This window comes from Lissotriton helveticus, chromosome 9 (assembly GCF_964261635.1).
Source record: "Lissotriton helveticus chromosome 9, aLisHel1.1, whole genome shotgun sequence".
Taxonomy (NCBI): domain Eukaryota; kingdom Metazoa; phylum Chordata; class Amphibia; order Caudata; family Salamandridae; genus Lissotriton; species Lissotriton helveticus.
In genome coordinates this window covers 1,139,405,890-1,139,424,223 of record NC_136070.1, presented here as the reverse complement: position 1 = coordinate 1,139,424,223, position 18,334 = coordinate 1,139,405,890, and the positions used below count along the sequence as shown (strand labels likewise).

Sequence of the window (18,334 nt, the reverse complement as noted above, 5' to 3'; positions counted from 1 at the left end):
GGCACGTGGGAAATTCATAGGTAAGGAATCTGCAGCTAGAAGTCTCTATCAAATATTTTTTTCATGTTGTAATGGACTGATTTACTACATATGTATTATATATTTGATTGGGTATTGTTTAATTGTATTGCCAAGCTCGAATAGTGTTTTCCTGAAACAAGTGCTTAATAAGATATGTAGAAGAGAAAGAGCAGTGGGGGTACAGGCTGTGCAAGGTGGTGCAACTGTAAATTACAAAGCTAAGCAATTCTATTCTCTCATCTATGATAGTGCTCCAAGTAGATTGAACAACGACCACCCCACATTGTTTGATGGGTGTGAGCAGTGCCCACACTCATTTAGTAAGAGCCACAGTCATAGAATTAGTATCAGAATGATTCCACGCAATAGTCTTCTCACATAGTTTTCTTGATGTTTTATTCCAATTATCGTATTCATTTCTTCATTTTAACAACAGGTAGCCTAAGGTTGAGCCAACACGTGTTTCGTCGATAGGCATTAACCTAAGATTTCATCAGGGCTAAAGCAAACAAATACATAAAATACTATTATAATCCACAAAGTAATATCCACTTGATTCTAAAAGAACCTCGACCTAAATCATAATTAATAAGTTGAACACCGAGTGCGAAGCCATATTGAATCCAAAAAGAGTGTGAATCAATTCAAGGAAAGCTGGAGTATTCATGAAGGGATGGGATGAGTAGAAAAGAAGTGAAACTCTCATAAAAAGGTTGCAGCTATTTTAAGTTTAAAGTGCTCATCAGAGAAAATAAAGAAAAACAAAACAAACAAAAATAAGCCACAAGAAATAGTAAATACCACACCCTATGTGCTTCATTCTAGAGATGAACGTGGGTATTAGGTTCCAAATACCAAGTGCACACGTCCAATGTGCTTATCTATCAAGAAACTCACTGCAAGCAGCAAATATCTGTAAGCATAATGTCAAATAAAGTTCACTGCCACACTCAAGTATTGCCGTCCTCAAAGACAAATAATGCCCTGTAGTATGGTATAAGCAAAGGAACCAAATTAAACTTTTATCCACATGATTTAGTGCATACATGCAGTTACTTATTGGGCATAATTACATAGTATGCGGACAGTATGGCTGACACTCACCGCCAAAAGCGAAATCACTAAGAACAGAAATGTAGCCTTCTTAGTAAAGAAACGATCTTCATAAGTTCAATTACCGTCCTAGAAAAGCGTAAGGATCACATTACTAATCCAGCCACTCAAATCAAGTCAGTGAAAAAGAAAATATTTTAAATCAGACAAAGTGCGACCCGAATGGATATAACTAAGCCAGTTTCCTATCTATGCGTGTCCAGAATTTGACACTGACTATTATGTACCAAATTAACTAGCCACCTATATTAAAATAGGTACCGCATTAACTATCCTAATATAAAGCAGGCCAATACACAATTGCAAAAAAAACGGGAAATAACTAGAAAATCTTAAGCTCTCGACGGAGAGTACTCCGCTCCGAATCCGAATCCTGGCGTATTGCATCAGCGCCATCTTAAAGTGGCTATTTATGCAATGGCACTGCATAAACAGTGAAAACGTCCTCCCATGAGTGGGACTCAACCATAAGTGCTAGTGTCAGCGCCATTTTAGAGCCATCAAAATGTATTACGATCAAATTAGCAGAATAAGAAAATGGCCGGATAATGTTGTTATCGATCTCAGTATCAAATATTCATGGAAGTCATCCTTGTAAATATAATTCATATAAAAGTCAAATAAGAATTCTAAGTTAATCGGACAAAGTCAAACGAGTAGAATTAATTAATTTAAAACAATTAGTTGATCACTAGAGGCAATACCAAAGTTAAGAGCGAGTGCGGTTAGTGATATTTGGTACCACATCGGGAACTATGAAAGAGCCATCCCACAACTGGGACATTACTACAGCTCCATTTAAGAGGTATCAACTGTATTGGAACAAGTTACCAAGTGATGTCCCAGTACGATTTATCTATCTATTACATGCTTAGTATTATTATATAGTACTATATACTGATAATATCAACAATGCGCACAACCCGAAGTGTAACGTGCTAATAATCATTAAAAAGCGAACCACTGTATGAACCGAGAATCACCACCATACAGTAGGAGCACCTAAAAGAAAGGACATTAGTGTGTGAGGAATGTCCCAAGAAATGTTAGTATTAATAGGAAGACAAAGGCTTATGCAAAGTCGAGTGTATATAGAAAGTTCCCAAAAAGGTTGTTAGGAAAAAATGGACAGACAGAATACCAAACGTCCACTAAGAAGAGGGAGGGATGGTCAAATCATGTATGTTACTTGTAACAAAAATTAAAGGTTGTTCTTATAGAATGATCTGGGCAAATATTACAAATCATCAGTATCCTGAGACACACATCACTTATGGTTGAATTGTGTATGTTATTTGTAACAAAAAGTAAAGTTTGTTCTTATAACATGATCTTGGCAAACAGTACAAATCATCAGTATCCTGAGACACACATCACTTATTAAGGAGACTACATATTTATGTTCCCATAAAATATTGTAGCTCAGAATCAATATTGATGCCCAGCTCCACTGCATGCAATTTTAAAATCCACCGGGCTTTACATTGTCATACTTTAAGTTCTCTGTTACCACCTCTGATGTCACTTGGTATAGATTCAATACCGTGAAAGGTAAATGACAGCTGTGTGCTCTGTGCTGCGCATTAGAGGGCATGAGTCACTATAGGATATCCGAGATCTAGATTTTTTAGAACCCTAAAATGCTCAGATATGTGGTCCTTAAGGCATCTAATAGTGCTCCCGATATAGATTTTAGTGCACTTACACATGATAGCATAAACCACTAATTTTGTTGAACAATCAATGTGTTGTTTGATTTGATATTTGTCAGATCCGTTATATTCAAAATCCAGTTTACCATGCAATGCTAGCTTGCTCATGTTACAATAGATACCAATGTCTTTTTAATATACTGTAGATCTTGTGTGACCACGGATGGTAACCAGTCACTAGTTTCAAAGGGGAGGCTACGTTAGTGCCTTGTTTAACCTTAGCTTTTAAGGTATCAATCCTAGACAGTTTTGCAGCTCTTTGTCTAGCTTTGTGTACAATACTAGGTTCATATCCACGAGCCAAAAATCTCAATTCCATGTTACTGGCGCAGTTTGCAAAGACTGCATTATTACTGCAATTTCTGCTGGCGCTATAGAATTTGCCATATGGAATAGCATTTACGTGAACTATAGGGTGGCACTGGCCGCATGCAGTACAGAATTACAAGACATGCTCTTTCTGTACAGTTTACAGTTGATTTTAGGACTAGGAACTCAATTCTCTCTTTACTATATGCCATTGTAAACAACATATTGCACACGTTGTTGTTCATGTAGTCAAAAAAGTCTTTTAGTTCTTGCTCACTCCCTGTCCAGATAAGAAAACAATAATCAATATATCTGCTATAATATATTATATATTCATGCCACTTAGCTCCCGATGGGCCCCAGACATGCGCCTCCTCAAACCTCACTATAAAGAGGCAGGCAAAAGATGGTGCAAATGTAGAAACCATCACGATCCCGCAAAGTTGTTGGTACAAATCTTGTTTGAATAAGAACACATTGTGCTCTAGGATCATACGTGACATAGTGATCAGCATTTCTGAGTGTTCTAGAAGTTCAACAGGTCTTTGAAACTATAGTGCCGAAAGTCCCTGATCATGTCTGATGTTGGTATATAATAACACTACATCCAGTGTCGCCAAAGTCATAGAAGCATGCCAGTTAATGTCCATAAGGATTTTCAAAATAGGTTTAGTGTCTCTACTGTTGGAAGCCAAGTTGGTCAAATAAGGCTGCAGAAACGTGTCAACAAATTCTGAGATTTTCTCTGTTGGACCCCCTATTTCTGACACTATTGGCCTCCCTGGTGGTGTAGTGGCATTTTTATGGATTTTGGGGTGAGTGTATATACAGGGGAATCTCGGTTTATCAATCAAAAGGTATCTATACTCGTCACCGTTAAGTAGGCCATTGATATTCCACTTTTTCAACTCTGTGTTGATGGTTCTAGTTATTTCAAATACTGAATTGAATGCTATTTGGCCTATTATTTCTGTTTCGTACATGACAGGATCCATAACTACAATATTGCCGCCTTTATCGGCTTCCCTAATTTTGATTTCAATTTTAGTGCTGAGTTGACTAAGTCCTGCTTGTTCATTCTGTGTGAGGTTGTTAGCATAAGGCAACAACCTCTTGTGTTTCATTGTATCCTCACATCTGTCAAATTCCCTATTGACAAACTCAATGTTATTCCCACTGGCCAATTGTGGCGTCCACTTGGATTTATGTTTTAAGCCACTATCAATGCTTAGATCAGTACAACGTTCCAGATCTATTAGAACTTGACCTAGAGTAACAGGGTCATGTTCACTTTCGGTAATTGAGGGCAACAAACCAGTGTCCAGAACTTCTTGTATAGATTGATCCCCCACAACAACATCACTTGCATTTCGTTTATTTAAGGTAGGATTGATGTTAAAGAATTTTTTCAACTTCAGGCTCCGCACAAATTTATACAAATCAATCTTAACCTCTGACATATCACATTTGGAAGTGGGACAAAATTTAAACCTTTACTGACTACAGATAACATATCTTCTGATGACACAACTTTAGACAAATTAATCAACTGTATCCCTTCAACACTGATTGACATTATTGTTTGATCTTGTTCCAAGAGCGAGTGTGCATTCCCTCTCTTGTCTTTTGATTTTCCTCTCCCCCTCCTCCCTCCTTTTGTCTTCCTCGTCCATCCTCTCTTTATCGTATATTCGATTCTTTGTTCCTCATGCAAATTCTTTGGACCTCTCGAAAAAAGCATTAGCAGGCTTCACACCTGATGTTCCAACAGTAGCACCCTCCTCACTATTAGTGGAGTTGTTTTTAGAGGATGCAGTGCTAGGACCTGACAGTGAGGAAGATTTACTCTCAACACGTTGCAGATCAAGTTTTTAAAAGTTGTCAAATCTTTTGGCAAAAGTAAAGACCCTACCGTTGGAATAATCAATCTCATCTCACTTAAGTTTGCATGCCCTCCTTTCCTTGATGTCATCTTCAAATGTATCAAGCACCTCTTCTAAGATGGCATCATTCTTTTGAGTTACATCTACTAAATTAAATTCTTGAATCTCCATTTCCAACATGTCAACCTCTTTTACAGCTATTAGTACCTTCCTCTCTGCGTTTTCTATTAGTATGTTCATTAATCGCATGGAGTTACTAGTCAGCTCCTTATCCCACAATAAGAGTAAATCTTCCTCTAAATCCTCCTAGGTTGGGAAGATGGTCGAGCGCAGACCTCTCAGCACTCTTTCGAGTCTCAAATACTCTTTCAAGGTAGCCGCATCCCACCATTTCGCTATTTCTGTCTTTTTTGACCTAATGAATTTGGCTTTTAAGCCTCATTGGGTCCATTAGTTCCATAAATAACTGCTTTATTAACTGGAACTCCTGCTTGCAGGTCCCTAAAAAGATCTTCAGCAACCTAGCTCCTATCGCTTCTTGAACACATTTTTCACAAAATCAGTACCAAATTGGTAAATCACAAAACCTGCTGCAACCCCTGTATAAACATGTTGAAGAGAAAGGGCAGTGGGGTACAGGCTGTGCAGGGTGATGCAACTGTAAATTACAAAGCTAAGCAACTCTATTCTCTCGGCTATGATAGTGCTCCAAGGAGATTGAGCAATGACCACCCAAGTTGTTAGATGGGTGTGAGCAGTGCCCACACTCATATAACAAGAAACAAAATCAAAGTCCGGAGCCATAGTCATAGAATTAGTATCAGAATGAGTCCACGCAATAGTCTTCTCAAGTAGTTTTCTTGATGTTTTATGACAATTCTCGTAAAGTATGTATTTCAGTTCTTCATCTTAACAACAGTTAACCACAGGTTGAGCCAACCTGTGTTTCGTGCAATGGCATTAACCTAAGACTTCAACAGGGCTACAGCAAACAAATACATAAAATACTATAATAAACCATAAAGTAATATCCACTTGATTCTAAAAGAACCTCCACCAAAATCATAATTAAGAAATGAAACACCTAGTGCCTTCACTATAGTTTTCAATTGTGCATGCTGACACTACTCGTTTGACTTTGTCCGATTTTTTCAGATTAACTTAGAAGTTTTATTTGACTTTTATCTTAATTATATTTACAAGGATGACTTCCATGAATATTTGATACTGAGGTCGATAACAAAATTATCCAGCCATTTTCTTAGTCTGTTAATTTCATCGTAATACTTTTTGATAGCTCTAAAAAGGCACTGCCACTGGCATTTATAGTTGAGTCCCACTCATGGGAGGACGTTTTCACTGTTTATGCAGTGACATTGCATTAATAGCCACTTTAAGATGGCGCTGATGCAACACGCCAGGATTCGGATTCGGCGCGGACTACTCTCCGTTGAGAGTTTAAGATTTTTTAGGTATTTGCCATTTTTGTTTCCAATTGGGTTATTAGTCTGGATTATATTTGTATAGTAAATGCAGTACGTATTTTAATATAGGTGTCCGGATTAGTAATGTGATCCTTCCGCTTTTCTAGGACGGTAATTGAACTTATAAAGATTGTGTCTTTACTAAGGAGGCTACATTGCTGTTCTTAGTGATTTCGTTTTTGGCTGTGAGTGTCAGCAATACTGTCTGCATACTCTGTAATTATGCCCAATAAGTAATTGCATGTATGCACTGAATCATGTGGATAAAAGTTTAATTTGGTTCCTTTACTTATACCAGACTACAGGGCATTATTTGTCTTTGAGGACGGCAATACTTGAGTGTGGCAGAGAACTTTATTTGACATTACGCTTACAGATATTTGCTGCTTGCAGTAAGTTTCTTGATAGATTAGCACATTGGATGTGTGCACTTGGTATTTGGAACCTAATACCTACGTTCATCTCTAGAATGAAGCACATAGGGAGTGGCATTTACTATTTTTTGCGGCTTAATTTTGTTTGTTTTGTTTTTCCTTATTTTCTCTGATGAGCACTTTAAACTTACAATATCTTCAACCTTTTAACTTCTCTTCCACTCATCCCATCCCTTCACGAATACGCCAGCTTTCCTTGAATTGATTCACACTCTTTTTGGATCGATTATGGCTTTGCACTAGGTGTTTCACTTCTTAATTATGATTTTGGTGGAGGTTCTGTTAGAATCGAGTGGATATTACTTTGTGGATTATATTAGTATTGTATGTAATTGTTTGCTGTAGCCCTGATGAAGTCTTAGGTTAATACCTATGGACGAAACACGTGTTGGCTCAACCTGTGGCTACCTGTTGTTGAGATGAAGAACTGAAGTACATACTTTACGAGAATTGGAATAAAACATCAAGAAAACTACGTGGGAAGACTATTGCGTGGATTCATTCTGATACTAATTCTAGGACTGTGGCTCAGGACTTTAATAAGATATGCATAAGAGACCTGAAATAAATTAGGAATTTTGTTTTAAATGGAATAATGAAGATGTTAGACCATTATTTACTTTCATTGTACTTGACTCTCCCTCAAGTGTAACATTAATTGTTACAGTGGAAATTTTTATTTTAAATGTAGAACCATTTACATAAAATGCTACAGCACTGTTAACTTAATTTTAAACTAAATGTTTCATAAAATTATATATATATTAAATCTAAATGATTTTTACAGCTTTTGTTAAAAAACACTGATAGTAAAATGTTTGTTTATTTATTATGTAGTAAAAATTACTAAAAGTTAAGTATAGAATTAATTGAAATTATTTTGATTAAAAGCAAATATAACAATTATTCTTAAATTTAACAAGCTATTACAATATTTCATAATAAAATATATTTTTTATTTATATATTTTTTAACATTACATTTCTATATATATATATTTAAAATGTCAAAGTAAGTGAATTTATTTTAACAATATTTCTTATTGGGTGTTATTTTAAGTCCTTGCCTCCATTATTTTCTATTAGAGGGTGTTGCAGTACCAGTTTTTGTTCACATGTGGTTCTGGACTTACTCTGTGGTCAAGTACATTTACAACTGGTATGGGACCTCATCTAGAGGCATATTAACAAACAAATGTCGGAACTGCGCCTATTTGGCAGCGCCACGCTCTGACACTTTGAAAAAGCAGGGATGTGCCAAACTCACAAGAATATGGTGCACCCCTGTGTTTCCCCTAGTGCTTGCACACAAAAAAAGCTGCCTAGTGCCAGCGCAGGCACCCTGCCGCCATGTCGCAGTGGGGCCTGCGCTGCAGGGATGATTGTTTATGTGCAGGAAGAAACACCTTCCTGCACATAAACATTCAACAATAGCGATTTGCTCTTTCCATGTGTACTGGGGAATACAGCACACATGGAAAGAGCAGAAAATTAGCAGAAATTATTAATTTCCCCTGGTTTCGCCATTCTAATGCCTGGTATTCCATGGTGTTAGTTGCTAGTGCTGCCTCAGCCTTGAAAATCTGGGGCAGTGTCAAAAAGCAATTGGTGATGTGGTGGAATGCCCACAACAACACCCATTGCACACCCCTTTGCTGCAGAGGACTGCAACGGGAAGGGGCATATATACAAGGGGGCATTAAGCCACGTAAAGGGGCTTACTGCCACCTGGTGAATATGGGAAATAGCGCTACGCCACCAGAGCGTCAAAAAGAAAATGCTCCTGTGGCGATAGGGGCTTGTAAATATGCCCCCTAGTTCTGAAAGTCTTGTTGGAAGAAGCTGTGGGTCTGTAGGTGACCCCGGGAGCTGCCTTCCTGAGAGGGGGGAGGAAAGAGCTGTATCCCACAGAAGTTTGCTTGCCCTTGGCGAAGAACAGCAGATCAGTGCAGTGTGAGTGGCTCAAAGGGATCAGACAATAAATGGAAGAGTACCAATTAGTCACTTGAAGTGCCAAGGGTGGCATTATCACTGCTACATTTCCTACTCACGTCCAACTGAGGAGAGGTCATGTCTGACGTGCCAATGTCAACCAGAAAGACAGACTGATTTAGAGGCCACCACGGAGAAAGACGCTGCTGTCCTGTGCTATCTCTCCCTCCGTAGTACTTCCGCCATCACACAGTGCCTTACACTGAAGGAGGATAACTCCCTGGAGCAGAATGAAGATTGGAGTAGACGGGTGGAGGTGCCTTTGTGTAGCAGCTGCTGTGCCAGTCACCTGACTGTGGAGGGAAGGAGGTGGTGATTGCAATAAATTGCCCCATATCCATTTCACCCGCACACTCATGCTGTTTAATTCCACATGCCTAAGAAAACTTGACTGTAACATTTTTACTAAGAGTTTGGTGGGGTAATTCATCAAACAGTCATATCCTGACACAAAAAAATAAAGAAGTTGCTATGATCAGACCCATGGGTCACAAAACACTAGGAAACTACTTTGCTGCAATAAAGTGAGCCCTTACCTGTGCTTTAATTCTGTAGAGAATCTGTGGATGCTGTTGTGCATCCCTGTGGAGTGACTTTTTATGCATGCACGATATTATAATTGAAATACTTATCATTTTCTAAAAACAAAAGCATTGGGTGGACATTACATTATTGCATCTATTGTGTGATTTTTTGAGTTCTGAGTCTCTAGCCTCACCCTACTTCCTGGAGATGCTTCAAACTGGTTGTCTTTGCTACTGTGAGAGTCAAGTGTACTTTGCCCAGTTTTAGTGGCAGCCGGCACGGATCGGGTGTGGAGGGGCAGGGTGTGAGCACAGTAGGGGGATAATTAAAAAAAATTCAAACTTAACTTACCGCAGTGTCTCTCAGTCATCTCTCCTCACCTGACCAATCACAATGCTGCAATACAGCACTTAGAAGGGTGCTACCACTCCTCCCCTGCGGGCAGAGCAGCCCTACACCGTCAAACAAAGCTGGAGCAGAGGGACAAAATAAAATGATATTAACATTACGTTATTATCATTTTATTTTTCCTTTCTTGCACTGCTTGAAAGCAGTGGGGCAACACTCCTCCAACTTAGCGGAGGAGCCACCACTGGCCAGTTTGCAGAGCCATACTAGTAGGTGTCCCGGGACACCAGTGGCAAACTATCTCAACCACCATGGTTGGGGCCCATTACCTTGTATCAGCCCTGTGAACCTACAATGTGGTCTGAAAGAAGCTGTATCAAGCATCTTGGACTGAGAATTTAAATAGCTGTACTATGGTGCATAAGTGGGTTCAGCGCACCCTGGCACATGAAGTTGTTCCCTCATCATTAAGCAGGTGACCTTAAAAATATATGGTTGTATACAAGAATCCATAGAATGATGCAATCTGTTTTCTTTTGTTCCTGCCGCATAGACCCTGCTTTTTAGTCATTAACTCCATCCTTGTTTCCCCAGTACTTGTGTATAATGCTGTTTTGAAAAGTTCTCCATTTCCTAGATAATAGTGCTTTAAAGATGAAACAGAAATGTCTCATGAAATGAAACCTGGAGAAAACCTATTATATACTTGTCTGGACTGTTAAAATGATCAGAACAAAAAAGCGAGGAAGCTGTAAAAGGATATATCCAAAGAAGCTTAATTGGGATTCAGGAATCCTTTCGCAGAGGTATGGCCCCCATAATGAAGGGTGTGGCTTAAAACATGTCAACCAGACTCCCATGCTTGACACAGAGGGACATCTAACCAGCCTTTGGGAGCCTGACTGGGTTTTCTCTCACTGCATCCAGACATATCATACAACTGACATACTCATAAAACGATTATAACAATCATATAGAACCCCTATGTTGTGCCACAAGTCTTTTTATCTTTCCACATAGGTGTTAATGATGTCTTTCCAATGAAAAACACAGTTTTTCTTAAATAACCCTCAACCACCAGGGTTGCCCCTTGGTGGCATGCTTCATCATTGGGTTCTTCCCGTCTCACTGCTGAACAGACGTACTATGACCTACAGAGACGTGGGAGCACTTGTAGTTGGTACGATGTGTGGATGAAGTGTGAAAGTCTGAGTGGGGGAAAATGGTTTAAAAAGATACCTAGACAGTGGGGGGAAAACGTTATTATTACCCCTGTCCGATATAGTTAAAATATGCGGAAAATAGGGAACTTGAAGCTAACAATGTGCCTAGGTTTCACTGGTCGACATGTTTCTAGCCCTACCCCAAAGTCTTTGCACGCCCCGTTCCGCAACGGGGCGAGAAGATCTCGACAGTGAAGCATGCCACCAAGGGGCAACCCAGGTGGGTGAGGATTATTTAAGAAAAACACAGTGGGCCTCATTTATGAAAAGTGACGCATCGCTGCGAGAAAACAGCAATGCTTCACTTTTCATTGCGCCCTTCTTGCGACACCAATGATGCGTCATATTTACAGTATGACGCATCATGTCACAAGGAGTTACAGATACGTCAGTATTTCTGACGTATCTGTAGGCGCAAAAATGATGCATTACTGGAGTGTTTCACAAAAGTGACGCAACTCCAGCCATGGGTCATTACACATGGACAAGTCCCATGTTAAATGTGCCTGTGTCAGTCTTACGCCTGCTGTGAGGCAGGCGTAAGATACTGATGCATTTGCGCCCTAGAAGTGGCGCAGTGAATTCTTATAGATTTCACTGAGTCACTGCTTCGACCCTTACTTGCATTGGAACGCCCCCTGCATGCATTATACCTGGCGCAGGTATAATGTGGCGCAGGGGTTTACAAAGTGACCCATCTACCTAGATGCTTCACTTTGTAAATAGGGCGCAACATGATGCATTTTTTACACCGCTGGTGCGTCACAAAAAGTGACGCACCGGTGGCGCAAAAGTTATGCAAGGGCCCATAAATAAGCCCCAGTGTTTTTCTTTGGAAAGACATTATTAACAACTGGTCTGGAAAGAAAAAAGACTAATGGCACAACAGAGTGACTCTCTCCTGTTTCCAATTTTCCTCTACCTCCCCTCTTTTTTTTTAAGTCAATGCATAAAACAAGCCAGACCTATTGCTTGTTCGCAGTATCAAATGTATGAGTAACAACAATGGTGTTTATTGTGAATGATTACAGTTGAAAGTGTTTCAATCCTGCTTATATGAATCTGTGAATTTAAATTTGTCAAGGTTTGCGTGAGGAGAAGTAATCGTCAACATATTTGAATCAATGCAGTTCTCCTCTTCACACCACTTTCCTATGCAGTATCCCACTCTGTTAGCCACTTGTGCCTTACTCTCCCCAAATGTTTTTGAACCCATCCATCTGCATATTTAATACGTAGCCGCCTTCCTTTTACCTGTCTTTGCACCCTGTCCTTCTGCACGTACTTCTCATCTCTTTTACTTCACCCCCCACACTTGCAAAACCCCGTTCAGATGAAAGCACTACGGGGCATATTACCAAGGGCCTAATCGCCGCTTTAGCGGGAATTTTTCCCGCTAAAGCGGCGATAATTTAATCGCCCTATTACCTAGCTGTCGCTAACACCAGTTAGCGACAGCTAGTAGGAGATAGCCAGCTTCTGGGGGCCCACTTTGCATGTCAGCGATATATATCGCTAATGACATGCAAAGTGGGCGTGCCAAGATGTTAGCGACTGGAAACAGTCACTAACATCGCTAACTCCTATTACCAACTTTTGGAAATAATCGAGCTAAGCGCGATTATCTCCAAAAGCTAACGCCTGCCCAGAGCAGTTCTTAGCCATGTTATCCAATGGTAGGTGGATAACATGGCTAAGAGCATTTGCTCGGTAATGCATGAATATCGCTGACTTTTCAGCGATATTCATGCATTTCGGCCGATTTTTATCGCTTAGGAGATAAACCTTGATAATATCAAGGCTCCTAAGTGATAAAAATAGGCGAAGCGCGGCGATATAAATGTAGCCGCTAACCAAGCTTAGCGATATTTTTCGCTAATGCTTGGTAATATGCCCCTACATTTTCTTTTCCTCCTGTGCTGTCAATAATTCGACAGCTTTGTTCCCTCCTCACACACTTCTCCATAACCTCGCAGTTCACACATAAGTTATCATTGTATTGTATTGTATTGTAATTGCATTTATATAGCTCTTAATACCCCTGACGAAGCGTCGAAACGCTTTTTCAGCAAGTAGCACTCTACTCTGGAACCCATAAAGGATTAGTGGTAAATTAGTATAGTGAAATATGAAAGTAATTTGAGTGATGGATATGTTATTCAGTTATTTGGATTGAGAAAGACAGTGGGGGGATAGAAGAGGGAAAATTGTCTGCATTTATATAAAGCTTGCTACTCCTAATGGGATGTTGAAGCACTTTTTCAGCGAATAGCACACTAATCCAGAACCTATAAAGGATTAGTGGTAAATTAGTATAGTGCAATATGAAAGAAATTTGAGTGGTGGATAAGTTAGACAGTTATTTGGAATTCACTCTGTACATTCTACAGGGAGGCCAAAGATTGGATGCTGAACGTCTTTAACGCCTTAACCCTAGTGGCAATGGCGCTGCGGTGCGGGCGTTCTAAAGGGTGGGCGGGGCTGCAACGTCAAACGGTCGTTCACAGCACCAGGGAGGGAGTGCTCCCGTCGGTCGTTGGCCGACGGGAACACGGAAGGGGTTAAGACCCTGAGATGGGCACTGTCAGAAACTCCCAATGTCTTCAATCCTCCTTCCGGAACTGTAAATGGTGCACCATTATAAACACTCACCCACAACCTAACTCACCCAAGGACAGTGGCTAACGAAACGTAAGCCCCCCCAGCCTCTGGCACAGTAGATGGAGGGGACACCCCCTCCCCCAGACCCTGTCAGGAGCTCTCAGGCCAAGAGCTTCCACCGGTGCATAGTGCCAAAGGGGGGCCGCTGGAGCTCTGTGCCCCCTCGAGTCCCCCCCCCCTCCCACCCGCACCGCCGCGGTTTCGGGGGCTAATGTTACGCCACCAGGGCCAGACTGGGAACCAAAACCGGTCCTGGCAAAGTGCTCCGCCGGCCCACCCAGCCCCCCGGGGGGGCGGGGGGTTGGGGTGCGACCGTGCTCTTTGCCAGGGCCGGTTTTCAGCCGATTTTGTTACAGGGCCGTTTTTGCAGCAACGCTGCAAAAACGGCCCTGTAACAAAAACGGCCCCCAGGTGTCCAAAACCAGCCACCACCCTTGCGGCGCACCAGGGGATTGCCCGGTGCCCGCAACGGCCAGTCCGGTGGCCTGTACGCCACTGGCCAAGACTGATGCGACTCCGTTCGTGGGTGAAGTACACTAGAATCATATTTTTGTATGAACAAACACTACAGAAACAGCTTTGGAAAAAACACATGTTCTTAGGGAACACATGATGAATTAATGAAAAAGTAAACTGGGACTGACATTGCTAACACGTATTAATTACCTTATGGCTTTTTAAAAGTCATTTCTAAGAAATCGGTATTTTTTTGCGTTCAGGACATGAATATAGGGCCTGACCGGACCTGTTTCAAAGTCATGTTTTAATTACTGCCAGCTCTCTGGTCCGGCACGGCCTGTTCCTCCTAAGGCCTGAAAATAGCTGCAGTTAACTTTTAATAATGATTGCTCTAGACAGCTTGTGAAGCCCTCACTACCGTTACTATACACAACTACACTGTAGCAAGAGCCTCTAAACACAAAACAAATGTTCACAAAATAAATTACTAACGTTTCACCAATTACACTTTTTTTTTGCAGTTTGATATAGCCAGGGACGTTTTAAGGATTTTGGGGGCCCTGGGCCAGATGTATTTTGTGGGCCACTGTTCGGAACAACTTTGATTTTATGATCCAGTTTCAGCTCTTTCATCCCCTCTTTGGTCAAATTCTAAATGTGTGTATTGCTGATATTCAGGGATAGTGATGTGTATTTTAAATATTGTAACACAGCAGCAGTTCACTAATATTATTGCAAATAATCTCCGTCACACCCTTCCATTTCTCATATGTGAGGTCCTGTACTGATCTAAAAGAAACTTGTTTTATCGATTTTGCATGAAACAAACACATTTTGTCGGCAAAATGTCTGTAATAGACTCTCACACATTAAAAATAAATGATAGAAAAATGCTATTTACAACAATCTGTTTAAAAATTATTCAAGGGAATCAGGGCAAGTCTCCTTGTAGAACAGACCTGGCTCTATCAGGGGGCCCCCTGAAAGGCTGGGGCCCTGGGCCAGGGCCCACTTTGCCCATGCCTTAAAACGTGTCTGGATATAGCGTGAATTCGACCCAAAGGTATCAGAGAGCTTTACATGAGTACCATTTGCATTACAGATGGACATATTTATTTTAGGCACGGGAGATTAAGCGGAAGATTTACCTACTTTTCACGCAGTGCACTGTAGCAGCCACAAATGCTGCGCTGCGTGAAAAGGAGAGCGCCCTATTTACTAAAATATGGCATGCTACTCCCCTCTCACTACCGCCTGCACTCAAATCAGTTATCGTGCACCACGAAGACACCTTTGCGCCATGGTGCAAGGGTGTCTCCGTGAGTCCAGCATACGTTTGTACTGGAAGGGAGTCCTTCCAGTACAAAATACTATGCTGAGACTCACTTCAAACCTTTTCCCTCCTTGTATGCGTGCTGTGCATTGCAGCACGCATGCAAAGTCGGAAAAGGAAGGTGAAATGAAAGCATTTCTCCTTTCCTGCGCCTAGTTGAAAAGGGCGCAGTTTTCTCACGCTAAACCCAACAACAAAATACTATGCCTAGACACAATGGAACATTTTCACATTTTGTATGCGTGCTGCACAGTACAGTACACATGCAAAGTCGGAAAGGCACGGAGAAATGAAAGCATTTCTCTTGTTAGCACCTCCTTTGAAGGGGCGTTAACTTTTGGCACAAAGCCATGTCTACAAATCTTTGTAAATATGGTTTTGCGTCAAAAGGCACAGGTGCCTGCATGAGAACGCCCATGTTCCACCCATGTAACACCCCCTCAGGGCTAAGTAACGTCAGCAGTGCTTCGCGCTGCTTTGCTCTACTTTGAGGGTGCTTTCCAGCGCAAAATAAGTTTTGCACTGGAAAGTAAATAGCAAAAAAAAAAATCACGCTGGTTAACATCACTTTTGTGATGCTAACCCAGCGCAAAATATTTGTAAATCTCCACCATAGTGTTTTAACCAGAATCACAGAACGTTTGAGCCTCCTGCCAGGCTCGAACCTGGTTTCTCAGCTTCAAGGTCAGCCACCCTAGCAGTTAAGCCATACCTTCACCCCTTAACACGCCCTGATTCAAATATATGTTGAACTGTACTTTGATGTTTTTAGAAAAGAGCTGCAATGGCAAACGTGCGATGTCCTGCCCTACGCACTTTCAGATACACACATTTTATCATTTCTTTTTCGGAAAAAAAGGGAGTACTATCTATCTGGTTTGTCAATGGCTATATTAAAATGACTTAAGGGGGGCGTATCCACAAAAACAATTATTCTCCATTTGCAAAATCGTTTTAACCTGCGAAGCCTTAGCACTGTGTTCTATTTTTCGATCGAAATGTAGATTTTCTACATAGTCAGAAAAATCAAGTCTAGATAGCGCCCGTGCCCCTCTCCGTCAAACGCAAAACAAACGTCACAATAACAGTCCTAAAAAACGATTGACCTCCCCAGAATTGTAACTGAATGAATTAATATGAAAACCAGAAGCACACAGACAATTATAAAGTTACTATCAGCACTGCAGATTACAACACCACTTCTGTGCTATTCCTGTTACTGAGGGTGTCCGGTGTTCAGAAAGAATGTTCTAGAATAACCTTTCAATACTTTTCAGGCAGCCAAACATATGATGTCATAGGCTATGTAAACATAGGAAAAGACATGCAATGTTTGTCGCTTGTTGTGGTATGCTAGTATTGCAGATCCGCAGTGCATGTGGAGCCAAGAGGCCTCTTAGTTCCAGACATGTGTTAACACCACACGTTCTCCCATACCTGCAGCGGGTAGTGACACCCCCTCAAATAAATGCATTCTTGGCTTGAGAGTTGGATCTGAGGGCCCGGAGTCGCGTCTTTATGCCTTTGTTAATTTTTCTTGTCATCGTGGTTTGACTAAAAGGTTTTTTTAAGGAATTTAGATGTCTACCTAATGCAAATAAGTATTGAACCTGTCCCTCATGGGAGCAGTGTATACCAACACTTGGGCATCCCTCCACCCTTTAAGTGATTTACACCCCTGAATCGCACTGACTAAGCTACCTATAAGTGAACGCAGGTGCAATAAAAACTTTTCTTCTCACCTTATGCCCCTCAAATGTTTCACGAGGCTTGAAGCAGAACAATTTTTCCTCGGCGTGCAAAGAATCCCTTTCCCAAATTTGACGGAGTCTCCTGTCCCTGAAAATGCTTTTCCTTCGACAGCGTGCTATAAATACAGGGTAATACGAGGGCCTGGACTCTCTTCCGATTCGTGCATGTGGGTTAGCTATGTTTGGCAACACGACCAGGTGGATTAGGGCCAGCACGAGGAGATATTATTTGCAGACCTCATTGACCGCTAGTCAAGCAGTATTTCAGCCGGTTTTCCGGTGTTTACAGGGCCTGCTCAGGCAATCAAGCACTGGTCCCTGCGTAAAAACATAAAACATTGTGGGGCAGATTTACAAGAACTGATGCATCGCTGCATATTTAGCAGAGATGCATCAGTTCAAGTGCGTCACGCAAAAAAAAACTTGCACCACCATGGATGGGTTGCATTTACAATGCAGCACACCGTGGCGCAAGAAATGATAGACACATCTGTTGGTGTACCGGTAACGCATTGCTGGTGTCATGTGGCAAGCACAACGCAACTTCAGCAATGCTCAGGAATGCCTATTCCTAATGTGCTCCATCACTCCTTATGCCTGCTTCAAGCAGGCGGAACGTTTTTATGCAGTGTCGTAGTAGAAGTGACTCAGTGAAATCTTGTAGATTCTTGCGTCGGAAAGCCCATCCTGCATACATTATACCTGACACAGGTATAATGTGACGCAAGGATTTACAACATGACGCATCTCCCTAGATGCACCACGTTGTAAATGTGTCGCAACGTGGCGCATTGTTTACGCCGCCTCTGCATCACAAAAGTGAGGCAACGGCAGCATGAAAGTGTCTCAAGATGCTTGTAAATCTACCCCAGTGAATTTTAGTGCAATGCAGAGCCATGTAGGTGGTGTGTTCAGTGGGTGCGGCGGCAAGGTCGGGAGGTGACTAAAAAGGGAAGAATACCCTGTAACCATTTTGATGGTTTCTCACCTGTTAGCAACTGAATAACAAATATTCCGACCACCTATTCACTTAACTGATTGACAAACATTTTATATGAGTTGTAGAACCAAGATTTCTGATATTCAA

General features: G+C 41.3%; 1 protein-coding gene across 1 annotated transcript in view; it reads right to left on the bottom strand.

The window, feature by feature from the left end:
- ASB14 (ankyrin repeat and SOCS box containing 14) overlaps window positions 1-17,329 on the bottom strand; it is a 141,743-nt gene extending 124,414 nt beyond the window's left edge. Inside the window, exon 1 of the mRNA XM_078662379.1 lies at window positions 17,239-17,329. The gene's annotated coding sequence lies outside the window, so the exon portion shown is untranslated. The remainder of the gene's footprint in view (window positions 1-17,238) is intronic.
- Between the last annotated feature and the right edge of the window lie 1,005 nt (window positions 17,330-18,334).